At 51.5% G+C, this 19,976-nt stretch overlaps 1 protein-coding gene across 2 annotated transcripts in view; it reads right to left on the bottom strand.

Moving 5' to 3' along the window:
* Window positions 1–19,976, bottom strand: part of ASTN2 (astrotactin 2) — a 1,339,273-nt gene that overhangs the window by 725,047 nt on the left and 594,250 nt on the right. The gene's annotated exons all lie outside the window — the stretch shown is intronic.

Below are 19,976 nucleotides of genomic sequence, written 5' to 3'. Positions count from 1 at the left end.
TCTTGCCTTAAACCTCAGGGCAGTTTTTTGTGCTGTTGCCGTGCTGTGTTCACATAATCACAGGGAATAGTACGCACGCACGGTACTGCACTACTGACACACAGCCAGCACCGCTGTCTTGTGTGGTGTCTGGGCTGCGTATTCTTGCCTTAAACCTCAGGGCAGTTTTTTGTGCTGTTGCGGTGCTGTGTTCACATAATCACAGGGAATAGTACGCACGCACGGTACTGCACTACTGACACACAGCCAGCACCGCTGTCTTGTGTGGTGTCTGAGCTGCGTATTCTTGCCTTAAACCTCAGGGCAGTTTTTTGTGCTGTTGCGGTGCTGTGTTCACATAATCACAGGGAATAATACGCACGCACGGTACTGCACAGCTGACATGCAGCCAGCACCGCTGTCTTGTGTGGTGTCTGGGCTGCGTATTCTTGCCTTAAACCTCAGGGCAGTTTTTTGTGCTGTTGCGGTGCTGTGTTCACATAATCACAGGGAATAATACGCCCGCACGGTACTGCACTACTGACACACAGCCAGCACCGCTGTCTTGTGTGGTGTCTGGGCTGCGTATTCTTGCCTTAAACCTCAGGGCAGTTTTTTGTGCTGTTGCGGTGCTGTGTTCACATAATCACAGGGAATAATACGCACGCACGGTACTGCACAGCTGACATGCAGCCAGCACCGCTGTCTTGTGTGGTGTCTGGGCTGCGTATTCTTGCCTTAAACCTCAGGGCAGTTTTTTGTGCTGTTGCGGTGCTGTGTTCACATAATCACAGGGAATAATACGCCCGCACGGTACTGCACTACTGACACACAGCCAGCACCGCTGTCTTGTGTGGTGTCTGGGCTGCGTATTCTTGCCTTAAACCTCAGGGCAGTTTTTTGTGCTGTTGCGGTGCTGTGTTCACATAATCACAGGGAATAATACGCCCGCACGGTACTGCACTACTGACACACAGCCAGCACCGCTGTCTTGTGTGGTGTCTGGGCTGCGTATTCTTGCCTTAAACCTCAGGGCAGTTTTTTGTGCTGTTGCGGTGCTGTGTTCACATAATCACAGGGAATAATACGCCCGCACGGTACTGCACTACTGACACACAGCCAGCACCGCTGTCTTGTGTGGTGTCTGGGCTGCGTATTCTTGCCTTAAACCTCAGGGCAGTTTTTTGTGCTGTTGCGGTGCTGTGTTCACATAATCACAGGGAATAATACGCCCGCACGGTACTGCACTACTGACACACAGCCAGCACCGCTGTCTTGTGTGGTGTCTGGGCTGCGTATTCTTGCCTTAAACCTCAGGGCAGTTTTTTGTGCTGTTGCGGTGCTGTGTTCACATAATCACAGGGAATAATACGCCCGCACGGTACTGCACTACTGACACACAGCCAGCACCGCTGTCTTGTGTGGTGTCTGGGCTGCGTATTCTTGCCTTAAACCTCAGGGCAGTTTTTTGTGCTGTTGCGGTGCTGTGTTCACATAATCACAGGGAATAATACGCCCGCACGGTACTGCACTACTGACACACAGCCAGCACCGCTGTCTTGTGTGGTGTCTGGGCTGCGTATTCTTGCCTTAAACCTCAGGGCAGTTTTTTGTGCTGTTGCGGTGCTGTGTTCACATAATCACAGGGAATAATACGCCCGCACGGTACTGCACTACTGACACACAGCCAGCACTGCTGTCTTGTGTGGTGTCTGGGCTGCGTATTCTTGCCTTAAACCTCAGGGCAGTTTTTTGTGCTGTTGCGGTGCTGTGTTCACATAATCACAGGGAATAATACGCACGCACGGTACTGCACTACTGACACACAGCCAGCACCGCTGTCTTGTGTGGTGTCTGAGCTGCGTATTCTTGCCTTAAATCTCAGGGCAGTTTTTTGTGCTGTTGCGGTGCTGTGTTCACATAATCACAGGGAATAATACGCCCGCACGGTACTGCACTACTGACACGCAGCCAGCACCGCTGTCTTGTGTGGTGTCTGAGCTGCGTATTCTTGCCTTAAACCTCAGGGCAGTTTTTTGTGCTGTTGCGGTGCTGTGTTCACATAATCACAGGGCATAATACGCACGCACGGTACTGCACTACTGACACGCAGCCAGCACCGCTGTCTTGTGTGGTGTCTGGGCTGCGTATTCTTGCCTTAAACCTCAGGGCAGTTTTTTGTGCTGTTGCGGTGCTGTGTTCACATAATCACAGGGCATAATACGCCCGCACGGTACTGCACTACTGACACACAGCCAGCACCGCTGTCTTGTGTGGTGTCTGGGCTGCGTATTCTTGCCTTAAACCTCAGGGCAGTTTTTTGTGCTGTTGCGGTGCTGTGTTCACATAATCACAGGGAATAATACGCACGCACGGTACTGCACTACTGACACACAGCCAGCACCGCTGTCTTGTGTGGTGTCTGGGCTGCGTATTCTTGCCTTAAATCTCAGGGCAGTTTTTTGTGCTGTTGCGGTGCTGTGTTCACATAATCACAGGGCATAATACGCACGCACGGTACTGCACTACTGACACACAGCCAGCACCGCTGTCTTGTGTGGTGTCTGGGCTGCGTATTCTTGCCTTAAATCTCAGGGCAGTTTTTTGTGCTGTTGCGGTGCTGTGTTCACATAATCACAGGGCATAATACGCACGCACGGTACTGCACTACTGACACACAGCCAGCACCGCTGTCTTGTGTGGTGTCTGAGCTGCGTATTCTTGCCTTAAATCTCAGGGCAGTTTTTTGTGCTGTTGCGGTGCTGTGTTCACATAATCACAGGGAATAATACGCCCGCACGGTACTGCACTACTGACACACAGCCAGCACCGCTGTCTTGTGTGGTGTCTGGGCTGCGTATTCTTGCCTTAAACCTCAGGGCAGTTTTTTGTGCTGTTGCGGTGCTGTGTTCACATAATCACAGGGAATAATACACACGCACGGTACTGCACTACTGACACACAACCAGCACCGCTGTCTTGTGTGGTGTCTGGGCTGCGTATTCTTGCCTTAAATCTCAGGGCAGTTTTTTGTGCTGTTGCGGTGCTGTGTTCACATAATCACAGGGAATAATACGCACGCACGGTACTGCACTACTGACACACAGCCAGCACCGCTGTCTTGTGTGGTGTCTGGGCTTTGTATTCTTGCCTTAAATCTCAGGGCAGTTTTTTGTGCTGTTGCGGTGCTGTGTTCACATAATCACAGGGAATAATACGCACGCACGGTACTGCACTACTGACACACAGCCAGCACCGCTGTCTTGTGTGGTGTCTGGGCTTTGTATTCTTGCCTTAAACCTCAGGGCAGTTTTTTGTGCTGTTGCGGTGCTGTGTTCACATAATCACAGGGCATAATACGCACGCACGGTACTGCACTACTGACACACAGCCAGCACCGCTGTCTTGTGTGGTGTCTGAGCTGCGTATTCTTGCCTTAAATCTCAGGGCAGTTTTTTGTGCTGTTGCCGTGCTGTGTTCACATAATCACAGGGAATAATACGCCCGCACGGTACTGCACTACTGACACACAGCCAGCACTACTGTCTTGTGTGGTGTCTGAGCTGCGTATTCTTGCCTTAAACCTCAGGGCAGTTTTTTGTGCTGTTGCGGTGCTGTGTTCACATAATCACAGGGCATAATACGCACGCACGGTACTGCACTACTGACACACAGCCAGCCCCGCTGTCGTGTGTGGTGTCTGGGCTGCGTATTCTTGCCTTAAACCTCAGGGCAGTTTTTTGTGCTGTTGCGGTGCTGTGTTCACATAATCACAGGGCATAATACGCACGCACGGTACTGCACTACTGACACACAGCCAGCACCGCTGTCTTGTGTGGTGTCTGAGCTGCGTATTCTTGCCTTAAATCTCAGGGCAGTTTTTTGTGCTGTTGCCGTGCTGTGTTCACATAATCACAGGGAATAATACGCCCGCACGGTACTGCACTACTGACACACAGCCAGCCCCGCTGTCGTGTGTGGTGTCTGGGCTGCGTATTCTTGCCTTAAACCTCAGGGCAGTTTTTTGTGCTGTTGCGGTGCTGTGTTCACATAATCACAGGGCATAATACGCACGCACGGTACTGCACTACTGACACACAGCCAGCCCCGCTGTCGTGTGTGGTGTCTGGGCTGCGTATTCTTGCCTTAAACCTCAGGGCAGTTTTTTGTGCTGTTGCGGTGCTGTGTTCACATAATCACAGGGAATAGTACGCACGCATGGTACTGCACTACTGACACACAGCCAGCACCGCTGTCTTGTGTGGTGTCTGAGCTGCGTATTCTTGCCTTAAACCTCAGGGCAGTTTTTTGTGCTGTTGCGGTGCTGTGTTCACATAATCACAGGGCATAATACGCACGCACGGTACTGCACTACTGACACACAGCCAGCACCGCTGTCGTGTGTGGTGTCTGGGCTGCGTATTCTTGCCTTAAACCTCAGGGCAGTTTTTTGTGCTGTTGCGGTGCTGTGTTCACATAATCACAGGGAATAGTACGCACGCACGGTACTGCACTACTGACACACAGCCAGCACCGCTGTCTTGTGTGGTGTCTGAGCTGCGTATTCTTGCCTTAAACCTCAGGGCAGTTTTTTGTGCTGTTGCGGTGCTGTGTTCACATAATCACAGGGAATAATACGCACGCACGGTACTGCACTACTGACACACAGCCAGCACCGCTGTCTTGTGTGGTGTCTGGGCTGCGTATTCTTGCCTTAAACCTCAGGGCAGTTTTTTGTGCTGTTGCGGTGCTGTGTTCACATAATCACAGGGAATAATACGCCCGCACGGTACTGCACTACTGACACACAGCCAGCACCGCTGTCTTGTGTGGTGTCTGGGCTGAGTATTCTTGCCTTAAACCTCAGGGCAGTTTTTTGTGCTGTTGCGGTGCTGTGTTCACATAATCACAGGGAATAATACGCCCGCACGGTACTGCACTACTGACACACAGCCATCACCGCTGTCTTGTGTGGTGTCTGGGCTGCGTATTCTTGCCTTAAATCTCAGGGCAGTTTTTTGTGCTGTTGCGGTGCTGTGTTCACATAATCACAGGGAATAATACGCCCGCACGGTACTGCACTACTGACACACAGCCAGCACCGCTGTCTTGTGTGGTGTCTGGGCTGCGTATTCTTGCCTTAAACCTCAGGGCAGTTTTTTGTGCTGTTGCGGTGCTGTGTTCACATAATCACAGGGAATAATACGCACGCACGGTACTGCACTACTGACACACAGCCAGCACCGCTGTCTTGTGTGGTGTCTGAGCTGCGTATTCTTGCCTTAAATCTCAGGGCAGTTTTTTGTGCTGTTGCGGTGCTGTGTTCACATAATCACAGGGAATAATACGCCCGCACGGTACTGCACTACTGACACGCAGCCAGCACCGCTGTCTTGTGTGGTGTCTGAGCTGCGTATTCTTGCCTTAAACCTCAGGGCAGTTTTTTGTGCTGTTGCGGTGCTGTGTTCACATAATCACAGGGAATAGTACGCACGCACGGTACTGCACTACTGACACACAGCCAGCACCGCTGTCTTGTGTGGTGTCTGAGCTGCGTATTCTTGCCTTAAACCTCAGGGCAGTTTTTTGTGCTGTTGCGGTGCTGTGTTCACATAATCACAGGGAATAATACGCACGCACGGTACTGCACTACTGACACACAGCCAGCACCGCTGTCTTGTGTGGTGTCTGAGCTGCGTATTCTTGCCTTAAACCTCAGAGCAGTTTTTTGTGCTGTTGCGGTGCTGTGTTCACATAATCACAGGGAATAATACGCCCGCACGGTACTGCACTACTGACACACAGCCAGCACCGCTGTCTTGTGTGGTGTCTGAGCTGCGTATTCTTGCCTTAAACCTCAGGGCAGTTTTTTGTGCTGTTGCGGTGCTGTGTTCACATAATCACAGGGAATAATACGCACGCACGGTACTGCACTACTGACACACAGCCAGCACCGCTGTCTTGTGTGGTGTCTGAGCTGCGTATTCTTGCCTTAAATCTCAGGGCAGTTTTTTGTGCTGTTGCGGTGCTGTGTTCACATAATCACAGGGAATAATACGCCCGCACGGTACTGCACTACTGACACGCAGCCAGCACCGCTGTCTTGTGTGGTGTCTGAGCTGCGTATTCTTGCCTTAAACCTCAGGGCAGTTTTTTGTGCTGTTGCGGTGCTGTGTTCACATAATCACAGGGAATAGTACGCACGCACGGTACTGCACTACTGACACACAGCCAGCACCGCTGTCTTGTGTGGTGTCTGAGCTGCGTATTCTTGCCTTAAACCTCAGGGCAGTTTTTTGTGCTGTTGCGGTGCTGTGTTCACATAATCACAGGGAATAATACGCACGCACGGTACTGCACTACTGACACACAGCCAGCACCGCTGTCTTGTGTGGTGTCTGAGCTGCGTATTCTTGCCTTAAACCTCAGAGCAGTTTTTTGTGCTGTTGCGGTGCTGTGTTCACATAATCACAGGGAATAATACGCCCGCACGGTACTGCACTACTGACACACAGCCAGCACCGCTGTCTTGTGTGGTGTCTGGGCTGCGTATTCTTGCCTTAAACCTCAGGGCAGTTTTTTGTGCTGTTGCGGTGCTGTGTTCACATAATCACAGGGAATAGTACGCACGCACGGTACTGCACTACTGACACACAGCCAGCACCGCTGTCTTGTGTGGTGTCTGGGCTGCGTATTCTTGCCTTAAATCTCAGGGCAGTTTTTTGTGCTGTTGCGGTGCTGTGTTCACATAATCACAGGGAATAATACGCCCGCACGGTACTGCACTACTGACACACAGCCAGCACTGCTGTCTTGTGTGGTGTCTGGGCTGCGTATTCTTGCCTTAAACCTCAGGGCAGTTTTTTGTGCTGTTGCGGTGCTGTGTTCACATAATCACAGGGCATAATACGCACGCACGGTACTGCACTACTGACACACAGTCAGCACCGCTGTCTTGTGTGGTGTCTGGGCTGCGTATTCTTGCCTTAAATCTCAGGGCAGTTTTTTGTGCTGTTGCGGTGCTGTGTTCACATAATCACAGGGAATAATACGCCCGCACGGTACTGCACTACTGACACGCAGCCAGCACCGCTGTCTTGTGTGGTGTCTGAGCTGCGTATTCTTGCCTTAAACCTCAGGGCAGTTTTTTGTGCTGTTGCGGTGCTGTGTTCACATAATCACAGGGAATAATACGCACGCACGGTACTGCACTACTGACACACAGCCAGCACCGCTGTTTTGTGTGGTGTCTGAGCTGCGTATTCTTGCCTTAAACCTCAGGGCAGTTTTTTGTGCTGTTGCGGTGCTGTGTTCACATAATCACAGGGCATAATACGCACGCACGGTACTGCACAACTGACCTGCAGCCAGCCCCGCTGTCTTGTGTGGTGTCTGAGCTGCGTATTCTTGCCTTAAACCTCAGGGCAGTTTTTTGTGCTGTTGCGGTGCTGTGTTCACATAATCACAGGGCATAATACGCACGCACGGTACTGCACTACTGACACGCAGCCAGCACCGCTGTCTTGTGTGGTGTCTGGGCTGCGTATTCTTGCCTTAAACCTCAGGGCAGTTTTTTGTGCTGTTGCGGTGCTGTGTTCACATAATCACAGGGCATAATACGCCCGCACGGTACTGCACTACTGACACACAGCCAGCACCGCTGTCTTGTGTGGTGTCTGGGCTGCGTATTCTTGCCTTAAACCTCAGGGCAGTTTTTTGTGCTGTTGCGGTGCTGTGTTCACATAATCACAGGGAATAATACGCACGCACGGTACTGCACTACTGACACACAGCCAGCACCGCTGTCTTGTGTGGTGTCTGGGCTGCGTATTCTTGCCTTAAATCTCAGGGCAGTTTTTTGTGCTGTTGCGGTGCTGTGTTCACATAATCACAGGGCATAATACGCACGCACGGTACTGCACTACTGACACACAGCCAGCACCGCTGTCTTGTGTGGTGTCTGGGCTGCGTATTCTTGCCTTAAATCTCAGGGCAGTTTTTTGTGCTGTTGCGGTGCTGTGTTCACATAATCACAGGGCATAATACGCACGCACGGTACTGCACTACTGACACACAGCCAGCACCGCTGTCTTGTGTGGTGTCTGAGCTGCGTATTCTTGCCTTAAATCTCAGGGCAGTTTTTTGTGCTGTTGCGGTGCTGTGTTCACATAATCACAGGGAATAATACGCCCGCACGGTACTGCACTACTGACACACAGCCAGCACCGCTGTCTTGTGTGGTGTCTGGGCTGCGTATTCTTGCCTTAAACCTCAGGGCAGTTTTTTGTGCTGTTGCGGTGCTGTGTTCACATAATCACAGGGAATAATACGCACGCACGGTACTGCACTACTGACACACAACCAGCACCGCTGTCTTGTGTGGTGTCTGGGCTGCGTATTCTTGCCTTAAATCTCAGGGCAGTTTTTTGTGCTGTTGCGGTGCTGTGTTCACATAATCACAGGGAATAATACGCACGCACGGTACTGCACTACTGACACACAGCCAGCACCGCTGTCTTGTGTGGTGTCTGGGCTTTGTATTCTTGCCTTAAATCTCAGGGCAGTTTTTTGTGCTGTTGCGGTGCTGTGTTCACATAATCACAGGGCATAATACGCACGCACGGTACTGCACTACTGACACACAGCCAGCACCGCTGTCTTGTGTGGTGTCTGAGCTGCGTATTCTTGCCTTAAATCTCAGGGCAGTTTTTTGTGCTGTTGCCGTGCTGTGTTCACATAATCACAGGGAATAATACGCCCGCACGGTACTGCACTACTGACACACAGCCAGCACTACTGTCTTGTGTGGTGTCTGAGCTGCGTATTCTTGCCTTAAACCTCAGGGCAGTTTTTTGTGCTGTTGCGGTGCTGTGTTCACATAATCACAGGGCATAATACGCACGCACGGTACTGCACTACTGACACACAGCCAGCCCCGCTGTCGTGTGTGGTGTCTGGGCTGCGTATTCTTGCCTTAAACCTCAGGGCAGTTTTTTGTGCTGTTGCGGTGCTGTGTTCACATAATCACAGGGCATAATACGCACGCACGGTACTGCACTACTGACACACAGCCAGCCCCGCTGTCGTGTGTGGTGTCTGGGCTGCGTATTCTTGCCTTAAACCTCAGGGCAGTTTTTTGTGCTGTTGCGGTGCTGTGTTCACATAATCACAGGGAATAGTACGCACGCACGGTACTGCACTACTGACACACAGCCAGCACCGCTGTCTTGTGTGGTGTCTGAGCTGCGTATTCTTGCCTTAAACCTCAGGGCAGTTTTTTGTGCTGTTGCGGTGCTGTGTTCACATAATCACAGGGCATAATACGCACGCACGGTACTGCACTACTGACACACAGCCAGCACCGCTGTCGTGTGTGGTGTCTGGGCTGCGTATTCTTGCCTTAAACCTCAGGGCAGTTTTTTGTGCTGTTGCGGTGCTGTGTTCACATAATCACAGGGAATAATACGCCCGCACGGTACTGCACAGCTGACACACAGCCAGCACCGCTGTCTTGTGTGGTGTCTGAGCTGCGTATTCTTGCCTTAAACCTCAGGGCAGTTTTTTGTGCTGTTGCGGTGCTGTGTTCACATAATCACAGGGAATAATACGCACGCACGGTACTGCACTACTGACACACAGCCAGCACCGCTGTCTTGTGTGGTGTCTGGGCTGCGTATTCTTGCCTTAAACCTCAGGGCAGTTTTTTGTGCTGTTGCGGTGCTGTGTTCACATAATCACAGGGAATAATACGCCCGCACGGTACTGCACTACTGACACACAGCCAGCACCGCTGTCTTGTGTGGTGTCTGGGCTGAGTATTCTTGCCTTAAACCTCAGGGCAGTTTTTTGTGCTGTTGCGGTGCTGTGTTCACATAATCACAGGGAATAATACGCCCGCACGGTACTGCACTACTGACACACAGCCATCACCGCTGTCTTGTGTGGTGTCTGGGCTGCGTATTCTTGCCTTAAATCTCAGGGCAGTTTTTTGTGCTGTTGCGGTGCTGTGTTCACATAATCACAGGGAATAATACGCCCGCACGGTACTGCACTACTGACACACAGCCAGCACCGCTGTCTTGTGTGGTGTCTGGGCTGCGTATTCTTGCCTTAAACCTCAGGGCAGTTTTTTGTGCTGTTGCGGTGCTGTGTTCACATAATCACAGGGAATAATACGCACGCACGGTACTGCACTACTGACACACAGCCAGCACCGCTGTCTTGTGTGGTGTCTGAGCTGCGTATTCTTGCCTTAAATCTCAGGGCAGTTTTTTGTGCTGTTGCGGTGCTGTGTTCACATAATCACAGGGAATAATACGCCCGCACGGTACTGCACTACTGACACGCAGCCAGCACCGCTGTCTTGTGTGGTGTCTGAGCTGCGTATTCTTGCCTTAAACCTCAGGGCAGTTTTTTGTGCTGTTGCGGTGCTGTGTTCACATAATCACAGGGAATAGTACGCACGCACGGTACTGCACTACTGACACACAGCCAGCACCGCTGTCTTGTGTGGTGTCTGAGCTGCGTATTCTTGCCTTAAACCTCAGGGCAGTTTTTTGTGCTGTTGCGGTGCTGTGTTCACATAATCACAGGGAATAGTACGCACGCACGGTACTGCACTACTGACACACAGCCAGCACCGCTGTCTTGTGTGGTGTCTGAGCTGCGTATTCTTGCCTTAAACCTCAGGGCAGTTTTTTGTGCTGTTGCGGTGCTGTGTTCACATAATCACAGGGAATAATACGCACGCACGGTACTGCACTACTGACACACAGCCAGCACCGCTGTCTTGTGTGGTGTCTGAGCTGCGTATTCTTGCCTTAAACCTCAGAGCAGTTTTTTGTGCTGTTGCGGTGCTGTGTTCACATAATCACAGGGAATAATACGCACGCACGGTACTGCACTACTGACACGCAGCCAGCACCGCTGTCTTGTGTGGTGTCTGGGCTGCGTATTCTTGCCTTAAATCTCAGGGCAGTTTTTTGTGCTGTTGCGGTGCTGTGTTCACATAATCACAGGGCATAATACGCACGCACGGTACTGCACTACTGACACACAGCCAGCACCGCTGTCTTGTGTGGTGTCTGGGCTGCGTATTCTTGCCTTAAATCTCAGGGCAGTTTTTTGTGCTGTTGCGGTGCTGTGTTCACATAATCACAGGGCATAATACGCACGCACGGTACTGCACTACTGACACACAGCCAGCACCGCTGTCTTGTGTGGTGTCTGAGCTGCGTATTCTTGCCTTAAATCTCAGGGCAGTTTTTTGTGCTGTTGCGGTGCTGTGTTCACATAATCACAGGGAATAATACGCCCGCACGGTACTGCACTACTGACACACAGCCAGCACCGCTGTCTTGTGTGGTGTCTGGGCTGCGTATTCTTGCCTTAAATCTCAGGGCAGTTTTTTGTGCTGTTGCGGTGCTGTGTTCACATAATCACAGGGCATAATACGCACGCACGGTACTGCACTACTGACACACAGCCAGCACCGCTGTCTTGTGTGGTGTCTGAGCTGCGTATTCTTGCCTTAAACCTCAGGGCAGTTTTTTGTGCTGTTGCGGTGCTGTGTTCACATAATCACAGGGAATAATACGCACGCACGGTACTGCACAGCTGACACGCAGCCAGCACCGCTGTCTTGTGTGGTGTCTGGGCTGCGTATTCTTGCCTTAAACCTCAGGGCAGTTTTTTGTGCTGTTGCGGTGCTGTGTTCACATAATCACAGGGAATAATACGCACGCACGGTACTGCACTACTGACACACAGCCAGCACCGCTGTCTTGTGTGGTGTCTGGGCTGCGTATTCTTGCCTTAAACCTCAGGGCAGTTTTTTGTGCTGTTGCGGTGCTGTGTTCACATAATCACAGGGAATAATACGCACGCACGGTACTGCACAGCTGACACGCAGCCAGCACCGCTGTCTTGTGTGGTGTCTGGGCTGCGTATTCTTGCCTTAAACCTCAGGGCAGTTTTTTGTGCTGTTGCGGTGCTGTGTTCACATAATCACAGGGAATAATACGCCCGCACGGTACTGCACTACTGACACACAGCCAGCACCGCTGTCTTGTGTGGTGTCTGAGCTGCGTATTCTTGCCTTAAACCTCAGGGCAGTTTTTTGTGCTGTTGCGGTGCTGTGTTCACATAATCACAGGGAATAATACGCACGCACGGTACTGCACTACTGACACGCAGCCAGCACCGCTGTCTTGTGTGGTGTCTGGGCTGCGTATTCTTGCCTTAAACCTCAGAGCAGTTTTTTGTGCTGTTGCGGTGCTGTGTTCACATAATCACAGGGAATAATACGCACGCACGGTACTGCACTACTGACACACAGCCAGCACCGCTGTCTTGTGTGGTGTCTGGGCTGCGTATTCTTGCCTTAAACCTCAGGGCAGTTTTTTGTGCTGTTGCGGTGCTGTGTTCACATAATCACAGGGAATAATACGCACGCACGGTACTGCACTACTGACACGCAGCCAGCACCGCTGTCTTGTGTGGTGTCTGGGCTGCGTATTCTTGCCTTAAACCTCAGGGCAGTTTTTTGTGCTGTTGCGGTGCTGTGTTCACATAATCACAGGGAATAATACGCACGCACGGTACTGCACTACTGACACACAGCCAGCACCGCTGTCTTGTGTGGTGTCTGGGCTGCGTATTCTTGCCTTAAACCTCAGGGCAGTTTTTTGTGCTGTTGCGGTGCTGTGTTCACATAATCACAGGGAATAATACGCACGCACGGTACTGCACAGCTGACACGCAGCCAGCACCGCTGTCTTGTGTGGTGTCTGGGCTGCGTATTCTTGCCTTAAACCTCAGGGCAGTTTTTTGTGCTGTTGCGGTGCTGTGTTCACATAATCACAGGGAATAATACGCCCGCACGGTACTGCACTACTGACACACAGCCAGCACCGCTGTCTTGTGTGGTGTCTGAGCTGCGTATTCTTGCCTTAAACCTCAGGGCAGTTTTTTGTGCTGTTGCGGTGCTGTGTTCACATAATCACAGGGAATAATACGCACGCACGGTACTGCACTACTGACACACAGCCAGCACCGCTGTCTTGTGTGGTGTCTGGGCTGCGTATTCTTGCCTTAAATCTCAGGGCAGTTTTTTGTGCTGTTGCGGTGCTGTGTTCACATAATCACAGGGAATAATACGCACGCACGGTACTGCACTACTGACACACAGCCAGCACCGCTGTCTTGTGTGGTGTCTGGGCTGCGTATTCTTGCCTTAAATCTCAGGGCAGTTTTTTGTGCTGTTGCGGTGCTGTGTTCACATAATCACAGGGAATAATACGCCCGCACGGTACTGCACTACTGACACACAGCCAGCACCGCTGTCTTGTGTGGTGTCTGAGCTGCGTATTCTTGCCTTAAATCTCAGGGCAGTTTTTTGTGCTGTTGCGGTGCTGTGTTCACATAATCACAGGGCATAATACGCACGCACGGTACTGCACTACTGACACACAGCCAGCACCGCTGTCTTGTGTGGTGTCTGAGCTGCGTATTCTTGCCTTAAATCTCAGGGCAGTTTTTTGTGCTGTTGCGGTGCTGTGTTCACATAATCACAGGGAATAATACGCCCGCACGGTACTGCACAGCTGACACGCAGCCAGCACCGCTGTCTTGTGTGGTGTCTGGGCTGCGTATTCTTGCCTTAAATCTCAGGGCAGTTTTTTGTGCTGTTGCGGTGCTGCGTTCACATAATCACAGGGCATAATACGCACGCACGGTACTGCACTACTGACACACAGCCAGCACCGCTGTCTTGTGTGGTGTCTGAGCTGCGTATTCTTGCCTTAAATCTCAGGGCAGTTTTTTGTGCTGTTGCCGTGCTGTGTTCACATAATCACAGGGAATAATACGCCCGCACGGTACTGCACTACTGACACACAGCCAGCACTACTGTCTTGTGTGGTGTCTGAGCTGCGTATTCTTGCCTTAAACCTCAGGGCAGTTTTTTGTGCTGTTGCGGTGCTGTGTTCACATAATCACAGGGAATAATACGCACGCACGGTACTGCACTACTGACACACAGCCAGCCCCGCTGTCTTGTGTGGTGTCTGGGCTGCGTATTCTTGCCTTAAACCTCAGGGCAGTTTTTTGTGCTGTTGCGGTGCTGTGTTCACATAATCACAGGGCATAATACGCACGCACGGTACTGCACTACTGACACACAGCCAGCCCCGCTGTCTTGTGTGGTGTCTGGGCTGCGTATTCTTGCCTTAAATCTCAGGGCAGTTTTTTGTGCTGTTGCCGTGCTGTGTTCACATAATCACAGGGCATAATACGCACGCACGGTACTGCACTACTGACACGCAGCCAGCACCGCTGTCTTGTGTGGTGTCTGGGCTGCGTATTCTTGCCTTAAACCTCAGGGCAGTTTTTTGTGCTGTTGCGGTGCTGTGTTCACATAATCACAGGGCATAATACGCACGCACGGTACTGCACTACTGACACACAGCCAGCACCGCTGTCTTGTGTGGTGTCTGAGCTGCGTATTCTTGCCTTAAATCTCAGGGCAGTTTTTTGTGCTGTTGCCGTGCTGTGTTCACATAATCACAGGGAATAATACGCCCGCACGGTACTGCACTACTGACACACAGCCAGCACTACTGTCTTGTGTGGTGTCTGAGCTGCGTATTCTTGCCTTAAACCTCAGGGCAGTTTTTTGTGCTGTTGCCGTGCTGTGTTCACATAATCACAGGGAATAATACGCACGCACGGTACTGCACTACTGACACACAGCCAGCCCCGCTGTCTTGTGTGGTGTCTGGGCTGCGTATTCTTGCCTTAAACCTCAGGGCAGTTTTTTGTGCTGTTGCGGTGCTGTGTTCACATAATCACAGGGCATAATACGCACGCACGGTACTGCACTACTGACACACAGCCAGCACCGCTGTCTTGTGTGGTGTCTGAGCTGCGTATTCTTGCCTTAAACCTCAGGGCAGTTTTTTGTGCTGTTGCGGTGCTGTGTTCACATAATCACAGGGAATAATACGCACGCACGGTACTGCACAGCTGACACGCAGCAAGCACCGCTGTCGTGTGTGGTGTCTGGGCTGCGTATTCTTGCCTTAAACCTCAGGGCAGTTTTTTGTGCTGTTGCGGTGCTGTGTTCACATAATCACAGGGAATAGTACGCACGCACGGTACTGCACTACTGACACACAGCCAGCACCGCTGTCTTGTGTGGTGTCTGAGCTGCGTATTCTTGCCTTAAACCTCAGGGCAGTTTTTTGTGCTGTTGCGGTGCTGTGTTCACATAATCACAGGGCATAATACGCACGCACGGTACTGCACTACTGACACACAGCCAGCACCGCTGTCGTGTGTGGTGTCTGGGCTGCGTATTCTTGCCTTAAACCTCAGGGCAGTTTTTTGTGCTGTTGCGGTGCTGTGTTCACATAATCACAGGGAATAGTACGCACGCACGGTACTGCACTACTGACACACAGCCAGCACCGCTGTCTTGTGTGGTGTCTGAGCTGCGTATTCTTGCCTTAAACCTCAGGGCAGTTTTTTGTGCTGTTGCGGTGCTGTGTTCACATAATCACAGGGAATAATACGCACGCACGGTACTGCACAACTGACCTGCAGCCAGCCCCGCTGTCTTGTGTGGTGTCTGAGCTGCGTATTCTTGCCTTAAACCTCAGGGCAGTTTTTTGTGCTGTTGCGGTGCTGTGTTCACATAATCACAGGGAATAATACGCACGCACGGTACTGCACAGCTGACATGCAGCCAGCACCGCTGTCTTGTGTGGTGTCTGGGCTGCGTATTCTTGCCTTAAACCTCAGGGCAGTTTTTTGTGCTGTTGCGGTGCTGTGTTCACATAATCACAGGGAATAATACGCCCGCACGGTACTGCACTACTGACACACAGCCAGCACCGCTGTCTTGTGTGGTGTCTGGGCTGCGTATTCTTGCCTTAAACCTCAGGGCAGTTTTTTGTGCTGTTGCGGTGCTGTGTTCACATAATCACAGGGAATAATACGCCCGCACGGTACTGCACAACTGACCTGCAGCCAGCCCCGCTGTCTTGTGTGGTGTCTGAGCTGCGTATTCTTGCCTTAAACCTCAGGGCAGTTTTTTGTGCTGTTGCGGTGCTGTGTTCACATAATCACAGGGAATAATACGCCCGCACGGTACTGCACTACTGACACACAGCCAGCACCGCTGTCTTGTGTGGTGTCTGGGCTGCGTATTCTTGCCTTAAATCTCAGGGCAGTTTTTTGTGCTGTTGCGGTGCTGTGTTCACATAATCACAGGGAATAATACGCCCGCACGGTACTGCACTACTGACACACAGCCAGCACCGCTGTCTTGTGTGGTGTCTGGGCTGCGTATTCTTGCCTTAAACCTCAGGGCAGTTTTTTGTGCTGTTGCGGTGCTGTGTTCACATAATCACAGGGAATAATACGCACGCACGGTACTGCACTACTGACACACAGCCAGCACCGCTGTCTTGTGTGGTGTCTGGGCTGCGTATTCTTGCCTTAAATCTCAGGGCAGTTTTTTGTGCTGTTGCGGTGCTGTGTTCACATAATCACAGGGAATAATACGCCCGCACGGTACTGCACTACTGACACACAGCCAGCACCGCTGTCTTGTGTGGTGTCTGGGCTGCGTATTCTTGCCTTAAACCTCAGGGCAGTTTTTTGTGCTGTTGCGGTGCTGTGTTCACATAATCACAGGGAATAATACGCACGCACGGTACTGCACTACTGACACACAGCCAGCACCGCTGTCTTGTGTGGTGTCTGAGCTGCGTATTCTTGCCTTAAATCTCAGGGCAGTTTTTTGTGCTGTTGCGGTGCTGTGTTCACATAATCACAGGGAATAATACGCCCGCACGGTACTGCACTACTGACACGCAGCCAGCACCGCTGTCTTGTGTGGTGTCTGAGCTGCGTATTCTTGCCTTAAACCTCAGGGCAGTTTTTTGTGCTGTTGCGGTGCTGTGTTCACATAATCACAGGGAATAATACGCACGCACGGTACTGCACTACTGACACACAGCCAGCACCGCTGTCTTGTGTGGTGTCTGGGCTGCGTATTCTTGCCTTAAACCTCAGGGCAGTTTTTTGTGCTGTTGCGGTGCTGTGTTCACATAATCACAGGGAATAATACGCACGCACGGTACTGCACTACTGACACACAGCCAGCACCGCTGTCTTGTGTGGTGTCTGGGCTGCGTATTCTTGCCTTAAATCTCAGGGCAGTTTTTTGTGCTGTTGCGGTGCTGTGTTCACATAATCACAGGGAATAATACGCACGCACGGTACTGCACTACTGACACACAGCCAGCACCGCTGTTTTGTGTGGTGTCTGAGCTGCGTATTCTTGCCTTAAATCTCAGGGCAGTTTTTTGTGCTGTTGCGGTGCTGTGTTCACATAATCACAGGGCATAATACGCACGCACGGTACTGCACAACTGACCTGCAGCCAGCCCCGCTGTCTTGTGTGGTGTCTGAGCTGCGTATTCTTGCCTTAAACCTCAGGGCAGTTTTTTGTGCTGTTGCGGTGCTGTGTTCACATAATCACAGGGAATAATACGCCCGCACGGTACTGCACTACTGACACACAGCCAGCACCGCTGTCTTGTGTGGTGTCTGGGCTGCGTATTCTTGCCTTAAACCTCAGGGCAGTTTTTTGTGCTGTTGCGGTGCTGTGTTCACATAATCACAGGGAATAATACGCCCGCACGGTACTGCACTACTGACACACAGCCAGCACCGCTGTCTTGTGTGGTGTCTGGGCTGCGTATTCTTGCCTTAAACCTCAGGGCAGTTTTTTGTGCTGTTGCGGTGCTGTGTTCACATAATCACAGGGAATAATACGCACGCACGGTACTGCACTACTGACACACAGCCAGCACCGCTGTCTTGTGTGGTGTCTGGGCTGCGTATTCTTGCCTTAAATCTCAGGGCAGTTTTTTGTGCTGTTGCGGTGCTGTGTTCACATAATCACAGGGAATAATACGCACGCACGGTACTGCACTACTGACACACAGCCAGCACCGCTGTCTTGTGTGGTGTCTGGGCTGCGTATTCTTGCCTTAAATCTCAGGGCAGTTTTTTGTGCTGTTGCGGTGCTGTGTTCACATAATCACAGGGAATAATACGCCCGCACGGTACTGCACTACTGACACACAGCCAGCACCGCTGTCTTGTGTGGTGTCTGGGCTGCGTATTCTTGCCTTAAACCTCAGGGCAGTTTTTTGTGCTGTTGCGGTGCTGTGTTCACATAATCACAGGGAATAATACGCACGCACGGTACTGCACTACTGACACACAGCCAGCACCGCTGTCTTGTGTGGTGTCTGAGCTGCGTATTCTTGCCTTAAATCTCAGGGCAGTTTTTTGTGCTGTTGCGGTGCTGTGTTCACATAATCACAGGGAATAATACGCCCGCACGGTACTGCACTACTGACACGCAGCCAGCACCGCTGTCTTGTGTGGTGTCTGAGCTGCGTATTCTTGCCTTAAACCTCAGGGCAGTTTTTTGTGCTGTTGCGGTGCTGTGTTCACATAATCACAGGGAATAATACGCACGCACGGTACTGCACTACTGACACACAGCCAGCACCGCTGTTTTGTGTGGTGTCTGAGCTGCGTATTCTTGCCTTAAATCTCAGGGCAGTTTTTTGTGCTGTTGCGGTGCTGTGTTCACATAATCACAGGGCATAATACGCACGCACGGTACTGCACAACTGACCTGCAGCCAGCCCCGCTGTCTTGTGTGGTGTCTGAGCTGCGTATTCTTGCCTTAAACCTCAGGGCAGTTTTTTGTGCTGTTGCGGTGCTGTGTTCACATAATCACAGGGAATAATACGCCCGCACGGTACTGCACTACTGACACACAGCCAGCACCGCTGTCTTGTGTGGTGTCTGAGCTGCGTATTCTTGCCTTAAATCTCAGGGCAGTTTTTTGTGCTGTTGCGGTGCTGTGTTCACATAATCACAGGGAATAATACGCCCGCACGGTACTGCACAGCTGACACGCAGCCAGCACCGCTGTCGTGTGTGGTGTCTGGGCTGCGTATTCTTGCCTTAAACCTCAGGGCAGTTTTTTGTGCTGTTGCGGTGCTGTGTTCACATAATCACAGGGAATAATACGCCCGCACGGTACTGCACTACTGACACGCAGCCAGCACCGCTGTCTTGTGTGGTGTCTGAGCTGCGTATTCTTGCCTTAAATCTCAGGGCAGTTTTTTGTGCTGTTGCGGTGCTGTGTTCACATAATCACAGGGAATAATACGCACGCACGGTACTGCACAACTGACCTGCAGCCAGCCCCGCTGTCTTGTGTGGTGTCTGAGCTGCGTATTCTTGCCTTAAACCTCAGGGCAGTTTTTTGTGCTGTTGCGGTGCTGTGTTCACATAATCACAGGGAATAATACGCCCGCACGGTACTGCACTACTGACACACAGCCAGCACCGCTGTCTTGTGTGGTGTCTGAGCTGCGTATTCTTGCCTTAAACCTCAGGGCAGTTTTTTTGTGCTGTTGCGGTGCTGTGTTCACATAATCACAGGGCATAATACGCACGCACGGTACTGCACTACTGACACACAGCCAGCACCGCTGTCTTGTGTGGTGTCTGAGCTGCGTATTCTTGCCTTAAACCTCAGGGCAGTTTTTTGTGCTGTTGCGGTGCTGTGTTCACATAATCACAGGGCATAATACGCACGCACGGTACTGCACTACTGACACACAGCCAGCACCGCTGTCTTGTGTGGTGTCTGGGCTGCGTATTCTTGCCTTAAACCTCAGGGCAGTTTTTTGTGCTGTTGCGGTGCTGTGTTCACATAATCACAGGGAATAATACGCACGCACGGTACTGCACTACTGACACACAGCCAGCACCGCTGTCTTGTGTGGTGTCTGGGCTGCGTATTCTTGCCTTAAATCTCAGGGCAGTTTTTTGTGCTGTTGCGGTGCTGTGTTCACATAATCACAGGGAATAATACGCCCGCACGGTACTGCACTACT

This window comes from Dendrobates tinctorius, unplaced genomic scaffold (assembly GCF_039654945.1).
Source record: "Dendrobates tinctorius isolate UK_male_01 unplaced genomic scaffold, ASM3965494v1 ptg000034l, whole genome shotgun sequence".
In the NCBI taxonomy this organism is placed as follows: domain Eukaryota; kingdom Metazoa; phylum Chordata; class Amphibia; order Anura; family Dendrobatidae; genus Dendrobates; species Dendrobates tinctorius.
Note: the sequence above shows the minus strand (reverse complement) of the source record. Positions and strands in the feature narration are given on the sequence as shown.